At 41.5% G+C, this 8,646-nt stretch overlaps 1 pseudogene; it reads right to left on the reverse strand.

Moving 5' to 3' along the window:
• Positions 1–4,718: 4,718 nt before the first annotated feature.
• LOC107151175 overlaps positions 4,719–8,646 on the reverse strand; it is a 16,269-nt pseudogene continuing 12,341 nt past the window's right edge.

An 8,646-nucleotide genomic window follows, 5' to 3' on the forward strand; every position in this document is an offset into this window, starting at 1 on the left:
TAATATATATTATTTTAATAATATATTCAATTCTTGTGGGTAGGTATGATGGTAGGACTCACTTAGGTATTTTCATATGTGTACATAGAAAAATTATGTTAGATTTATTCTGCCTTTCTTATTTCTATCCCCTATTCCTTTTATTTCCCTTTGTTTAATCTGCTTAACACCTCTTCTTTCCCTCCCCTGCTTTATTGTGGTTTTAGCTTCTATGTATCAGCAAAAACATTCTACCTTTAGTTTTGGGGATTAGCTTATTTCACTTAGCATGATATTTTCCAGCTCCATCCATTTAACAACAAATATCTTAAAGTCATTTTTCTTTAATGCTGAATAATATTCCATTGTGTATACCACAATTTTTTATCCATTCATCTGTTTATGGACATCAGGGTTGGTTCTATAGCTTTGCTATTGTGAATTGTGCTGCTGTAAACATTGATGTGTCTGGGTCACAGTAGAATGCTGATTTAAAATCCTTTAGATACATGCTAAGGTGTGGGATAATTGGGTCATATGGTGGTTCCATTGCTAGGTTTTGGAGGCATGTTCATACTGTTTTCCAGAGTAGTTGCACCAATTTGCTGTCACACCAACAATGTATGAGAATTCCCTTTTACCCACATCCTCACCAACATTTATTGCTGGTATTCTCGATATTTTCCATGGTGACTGGAGTGAGATGGAATCTCAGCGTAATTTGTTTGTTTGTTTGTTTAGTTACAGTTTGACACAATACCTTTATTTTATTTTTATGTGATTCTGAGGATCAAACCCAGAAACCCTGCACATGTTAGGTGAGCACTCTACTGCTGAGCTACAACCCAGCCCTCAGTGTAGTTTTAATTTGCATTTGTCTGATTGCTAGAGACATTGAACATTTTTTCATATATTTGTTCATAATTTGTATTTCTTCTTTTACAAAGGCTCTGTTCAGCTCCTTTGCCCATTTAATGACTGGTTATTTGTTTTATTGGTGTTAAACCTTTTGAGTTTTTTGTATATGCTGGAAATTAATGCCCTCTCTGAGATGCAGATGGCAAAGATTTCTCCCATTCTGTAGGTTCTTTCTTTACATTCTTGATTGTTTCATTGGATGTAAGTAAGCTTTTTATTTTAATACCATCTCATTTATTGATTTTTTAAATTTTATTTCTCGTGATTTAGGTGTCTTGTTCAGGAAGTAAGTTTCTGTGACAATATGTTGAAGTTTTGGGCCTACATTTTCTTCTTGTAGGTGCAGAGTTCTGGTCTAATTTCAAATATTATTAGTTTTTGATCCACTTAGAGTTGATTTTTGTTCAGGATGAGAAAAAAAAGCAAATATAGAGACAGAAGGGAAAGTAGTTAGTGGTTTTCTAGAAATGCAAATAGACTACAGATGAGCTCAAGAGATCTTTTTAAGTTGGCAGAAATATGCTAAAGTGGGATTTTGGTTGCACAACTTATAAATTAAGTAAAATCATTGAATTGTATACTTACCACAGATGAATTTTATGTTATTGAAATTATAGCTCAACAAAGATATAAGGAAAAATAAGGTGTTTTATGGAACATTTTTAATTTTCTATATGGAATATAGAAAATATATTCAGATTATTCTATAGAAAATATATTCAGATTGTTCTATAAAAATCTTAAATTGTGAATTACAATGTCTGAGAACATTCTTCACTGACCTCCTCCATATACAAAGTAAACTAAACTCATTAACATATTCTATTGCTTCATCTTTGCTGTCAGAACTTGATCTTACTATGTTTTTAATTTTGATACTCATTAAAAAGTTACTTTCTTTAGAATTTACCATGTGTTTTTTTTTAAAAAAAATGTCTTAAAGGCTTGTTAATATATATGAATTTTTTAAATTAATTTTATACCTTTAAGAACATTGTTCAAGGTTTGGGGTTGTGGCTCAGTGGTAAAGCACTTGCCTAGCATGTGTGAGGCTCTGGGTTTGATCCCCAGCACCACATAAAAATAAATAAACAAAATAAAGCATTGTGTCCATCTACAACTAACAAATTTTTTTTAAAAAAAGAACATTGATCAAATAGTAATGATGAAAATTTAAATTTTAGATAAAACATGATTTTAAGTATCTGAGGCAGACCACTGATTGTCCATTCTCCTTCAGTAGCAGAACCCTCATATTGTTGGATGCTGAGATTTAAAAAAAAAAATTGTATGTTTCTGCCTCCTTTGCAGGCACTAGTAGCCAATGAAGATTGGAATTCTGGCAAAGCCCTTAAAGGATAATACACCATTTTCCCCTGAATAAATATCTGTAGCTTTTGTAGCAGTTATCTTAAAATTTGAGGTGACCTTGAGAAACCTAGATAGATGGTAGGACCTTGGGTCTTTGATACCATAACGGTCTTTACACTGCTCACCTCCATTCTTCTGTGCAAGAAAAACATTTACTTTTAAAAACTATTGTTATTTTGGGCCTCCATTACATGTAGCCTTTTTTCTGATACAACTATTCTTACTTGTATGAGGAGTTGTTCTTTAAATATATTACATTAGTCAGGTTTTCATTACTGGGACAAAATGTCTGGGAAAATATGTAAATTCTTAAAGCAGAAAAGATTTATTTTGGCTTATGGCTTTAGAAAATCATGTTCATTTGGTCCTGTTGCCTAGGGCTTTGGGCTTTTGGGGATGCAGAACATCACGGTGGGGAGTACATGGTGGAGCAGAGGTACTTACCTCAAGGCATCCAGGAAGCAATAAGAGAGTTGGGGGGAGGCAGCTAGGGACAAGATATACCCTTCAAGGACATGCCTTCAGTGACCTACTTCCTCCAACTAGGCCCTGAACCCTAATGCTTCTTCCACCTCTCCGTAGGGCCATAGATTAGTTCTGAAGCCTTCAGAACATTAGCCTTTGGAGTTCATTTTATATTAAAACTATAACATGTGTTTTCTTACTAATTTTTTTTACACAAACACCCAAAGAAAACCAGTTTTGTCATTTTTATTAATACTATTTCATGTTTTTTATTTTCATATTTTTTAACAACAGTGACATTGTTCATACTATTAACTGTTCCTAAAATTTATTTTGACTCCTACATACCCTAAATGAGTACATTTTATGAGAATTCAGTAGGGTGCTTTTATTTTCATTTTGTTAATATATATATAATGTAAAACTGACCACTTAACTATTTTTAAGTGTGAATTTCAATGGCATTCAGTACATTTACAGCATTGTGCAATCATTGTCACTATTTATTTGTAGATATTTTTCATCATTCCAAACTGTTCTCATTAGACAGTAATTTACAATTTTCTTCCCCCCTCCAACTCATGTTAACCTCTAATCTACTTGTCTGTCTCTCTGAATTAGCCTACTCTATATATCTTATGTAAATGCAATTATGTACTATTTGTCTTTTTGCATGTGGCTTATTTGACTTAGTCTTCATAATGCCCATGGTTTATCCATGTTGTAGAATTTCTCAGAATTTTAAGCTTTTTTTTAAAGAGAGAGAGAGAGAGAGAGAGAGAGAATCTTATTTGTAGATAGACACAACCCAATGCCTTTATTTTTTTAATGTGGTGCTGAGAATCGAACCCGGGTCTCGCCTGTGCTAAGCGAGCGCTCTACCGCTAAGCCACAATCCCATCCCCAAGAAAGGCTTAAACTTTTTAAGGATGAATAATACCCAATGTGTGTATGCCACTGTTTATCTGCTTATTTGTTAATGGACATTTAGGTTTTAATCTTTGGCTATTGTGAATAATACTGCTAACAAACATTGGTATACCAAGTATTTGTTTGAGCCCCAGCTTTCAGTACTTTTGGGTAGATACCTAGAATTTTTGGATCATCTGATAATTCTCTATTTAACTTTTGGAGGAACTGCCAAACTCACAACCACTGCACCATTTTATATTCCCACCAGCAAAGTGCAAGTGTTTAAATTTCTCTACATCCTCACCAGCACTTAATTTTTATATAATTTAATAATAGCTATTTTAGTTTTCTATTACTATGACAAAATACCTAAAATAAAGATGAAAAGTATTTGGGCTTAAGTGTCAATCCATGGTTGCTTGGCTCTTCTGCCTTTGGTAATTTACAATTTTCTTATGGTATGGTATGGTCTTATGGTATGGCAGAACATCATGGCGGGGCGTGTGTGGAGGAGGAAGCTGTTTACCTCATGGGAGCCAGGATGCAGAGAGAGAGAGAAAGGCGCTAGGATTTCAACACACCTTCAATGGCATGTCCATAGTGTCCTGACTTTCTTCTCTTAGGCCCTACCTCTTAAAGGCCTTACCACAGACTGGCAATCATAGAACACAAGCCCAACATTTGAGATCCACACTGTATCTATCCTAATAGAAAAGCAATGATATCTGTGGTGGTTCTGATTCGCACTTCTCTAACAGGTAGTGACTGTGAACATTTTTTCATGTAATAAATTTGTCTTATTTGAGGATACTTTCATTGAAGTTCTTTGTTCACTTTCAATTGGATTGTTTATTTTTTGTTATTGAATTGTAAGAATACTTTACATATTCTGGATATTAATTCTTTTGTAGCTATATGATTCACAAATATTTTCTCCCATTTTGTGAGTTGTTCTTTTTTTTTTTATAGGTTCTTAGGTTCTTTTTTTTTAATATTTATTTTTTAGTTGTAGTTGGACACAATACCTTTATTTTATTCATATATTTTTACGTGGTGCTAAGGATCAAACCCAGGGTCTCGCATGTACAAGGCGAGTGCTCTACCGCTGAGCCACACCCTCAGCCCCCGTTCTTAGGTTCTTGATCAAGAAAATGACAATCCTTAATGTTAGGCACTGCCATAGACATGATCAATTCTCAAGGAACACCCAGGCTCCTGGCCTGAAGCGGTGAGGTTCCAGAGGTGGTCCAGTCTCATAGAGGGCCTTCAGCTGTGGCCACACATCTTGGTGGGCCTGCTGCAGGGCCCTGAGGGATTGCAAAAGCTGGTAATCCTCAAATTCAGCAAGTCAGTCAGACTGTAAATTGGGAATCAAAGGGGGCGCTATTCCAAAAGGGGGAAGTCCTATTTTGTATGGAGAGTTCTGCACTCTACACAGGGCATAGGGAAGGAGAGCCACCCAGTCACTGCCAGTCTCCATGGACAATTTAGTTAGGGTCTCTTTTAGAGTCTATTCATCCTCTCTACATGTCCTGAACTTTAGGGTCTATATGCACAATGTAGTGTCCAATTGGTCCCCAAAACATTAGCCAAGCTCTGAATTACCTTGGAAACGAAAGCTGGTCCATTGTCTGACTCTCTCATTACTGGGAGGCCATACCTGGGCAGCATGTCTTCTAGTAGCTTCTTTGCCACCATCAGTGCTGTCTCATGCTTGGTGGGAAATGCTTCAACCCATCCTGAAAAAGTATCTATAAAAACTAACAGATATTTATAACCATATTTTCCTGGTTTTACCTCAGTGAAATCCACTTCCCAATAAGCTCCAGGCTCATCACCTCTCTGTCGCGATCCTGAGTTGACCTCACGCTGGGTTGCATTTCTCAGCTGGCAGGCTTTGCAACTAGCTACAATCTGATCAATCTTAGAATGTGCATCTTTAATCTTTATTTTGGTGTGTCTTACCAGGTCTTGCATCTTTTAGTGCCCATGTGAGTGGTCTGGTGCATTTTTAGCAATAGCTGTTCTCCCATTCTTTCAGGTAGTGTGACTTGGTCTTCCGCCACCCGGTACCATTCTTGGGTAATTTATGAATCCAGTCCAGGTCTTCTTTAGTATATTGGGGAAGGTCTGGTAGCTGTCTGGGTCCTGGGTCTGGAAGGTTGGTTACTAAGACAGGATCCCTGCGAAGGGCAACTTCCCAGGCCGTCTTGTCAGCCAGGTTTTTACCTCTGGCTACAGGGTCTTTGGGATTCTGATGCCCTGGACAGTGGACAATGGCTAATTTCTTTGGCAGCCACAGTGCAATAATTAGGGCTAATATTTCTTCTTTGTTTTTAATAGCCTTCCCTTCTGCGGTCAGGATCCCCCTTTCCTTACAGATGGCTCCATGTATGTGGGCAGTGGCAAATGCAGAGCGACTGTCAGTGTACACAGTCAGCTTCTTGTCCTTACCCAGCGTTAATGCTTAGGTCAGTGTCACTAACTGGGCTCTCTGGGTGGAAGTCCCAGCTAGTACAGGCTGAGCCCAGATCACCTGGGTCTCAGTCACTACCGCTGCACTGACCAGCTCAGATAAAGCTGCTTCCATCCGTGAACCACAGAGGTCAATAAGCTCCAGGCTTATCACCTGGACAACAAGAGGTCAGCATCAGGTAAAGGCTGATCCTTAAGGTCCTCTCAAATGCTGAATGCCGTGAGCCTGAGCCAAAATTCCTGCGCAATCATGCAGAGGTGTCTCCAAGTCTGGGTCCGGTAGCAGGGTCGAGGGGTTGAGTGCTGAGGGTGTCTGGAAATTGATTCTGAAAGGGTCAAGTAGCAAACCCTGGAAGGGAGGAAGTCTGATGTTGCTGAGCCATCGATCCAGTGATTGCCTCAGCACCCCCTGAACTGTGTGGGGTGTGGGGATGTACAGTTCTTGTCCCATGTCAGCTTATCTGCATCTTTCACCATCAGGGAGGTGGCTGCAATCATCCTCAGACAAGGTGGCCATCCGGCCCCCACAGGATCTAGCCTCTTCGACAGTTACACCACTGGCCTCTTCCATGGGCCCAGATACTGGGTCAGGACTCCCTTGGCAACTCCCTTGTGCTCCGCAATGTACAGGTGAAAGGGCTTAGTGACATCAGGGAGTCCAAGGGCAGGGGCTGACAGCAAGGCAGTCTTAATTTGGTTAAAAGACTGATCCATTTTCTCAGTCCACTGAAACTGTTGCCCTTCCTTAGTGGCTTCATAGAGGGGCTTTGCAAGCTCAGCAAAGCTAGGGACCCACGATCTATAGAAACCTGCTGACCCCAGGAATTCCCTCACCTGACGCGGGGTCTGGGGCCTCAGAATTCTTAGCACAGTCTCTTTTCTAGCTTGCGTGAGCCACCACTGTCCTTCCTTTATCAAGTAGCCCAGGTAAGTTACCTCTGGCTTCCAGATTTGGGCCTTTTTTAGCTGAAGCATGATAACCCACGCCTCCCAGGCTCTGAGTAAGGCCTTAGTCCCGGCATGCATTCCTCTCTGGTCTTGGTGGCAATCAGCAAGTCATCAACATACTGCAAAAGGGTTAAGTCAGGGTGTTCTGTTCTGAACTCACCAGGTCCTCATGCAGCGCCTCATCGAAGATGGTTGGAGAGTCTTTGAATCCTTGGGGGAGTCTGGTCCAGATTAGTTGTCCACTGATGCCTTTCTCAACCTCTGTCCACTCAAAGGCAAACAATTTCTGGCTTTTGGGTGCCGGGGCAGGCTGAAAAAAGATCCTTCAAGTCCAGGACAGTGTACCACTGCCGTTCTGGTGGAAGTGCATTCAGGAGGGTGTATGGGTTGGGGACAGTTGGGTGGATGTCCATCACCCTCTTGTTTACTTCCTTCAGGTCTTGTACTGTCCGACAGTCATCTGACTGGGGCTTGTGGACTGGCAGCAAAGGAGTGCTCCAGGCCGACTGCCAGGGTCTCAGCACTCCCAATTCCAACAGACACCGGATGAGGGATGTTATCCCCACTCCGGCTTCCATGGACACTGGGTAATGTCAAACCCTGACTGGTCTGCGCCAGGTTCTAACTCAGTGAAGATTGCAGGCCTGTGCTTTGCCAGCCCCCCACCCTGCCCAAGCCTCAGGGTAGAATTGCAGCCAGTAATGTATGTTTTCATTAATGGGTACCAGCTGCTGGTGAAGCCAGTATTCATCCTCCAGGGCAAGAGTTAATACCTGGATGGGGCTTTTTGGTAAGTAAGTCTATTCCCAACAAGGGGTAGGGGCATTCTGGGATCACCATGAACGAGTGGGATACCCCGCCCATGCCTAGGTCCACTGTCCTTCGGGTAGTCCATGAATTTGGCTCATTCCAGTAGCTCCCTGTACCCAGGATGTCTTTCCTGGTAACTTTCCTTGGAGTTTCAACAGGACGGAATGCTGAGCTCCAGCGTCCACCAACCAGAAAGTCTATCAGAGTCCCCTCCACCTTAAGAGTCACCCTGGGTTCGAGGAGGGGAGCCGAAGCCCAACTCTCCTAGTCACTATCTGGGTTGTTCATGCTTAGAATAGGGCAAAGGCGCCTCCCCTCTCCTTGGCCCCTAGACCTTTTGGGACAGTCCTTGAGCCAGTGCCCTATTCCCTTGCAATAGACACTCTGATTCTTTTGCAGATCCTGCCTTCCTCCCGCAGGGCTCCTCTTACCCTCTGGCGGTCCTCTGGTGGGGGGAGGGTGTCGCTGCCGCTTATTGCTGTTACCAGGACTTGGTCATCTCCCCGGTCGCCTTCACTTGTCTGTCCTCTGGCCAGTCCCGCTTGTTGTACACTTTCTGGGCTGTGGCCAGCAAGTCCTGGTTTCCCCTTCCAAATCGTCCAGCTTCTGTAACTTTCTTCTAATGTCTGGCGCTCACTGCTTTACAAAGGCATCACTACTGCCGCCGGTTTTCCTCTGTTTCTGGGGGTGGACTGTCTAAAGGCCTCCAGTAACCTCTCTAAACAGCCGCCTGGAGATTCCTCCTAACCCTGATGAACTCTGTATACC

Source organism: Marmota marmota, unplaced genomic scaffold (assembly GCF_001458135.2).
Source record: "Marmota marmota marmota unplaced genomic scaffold, marMar, whole genome shotgun sequence".
In the NCBI taxonomy this organism is placed as follows: Eukaryota; Metazoa; Chordata; class Mammalia; order Rodentia; family Sciuridae; genus Marmota; species Marmota marmota.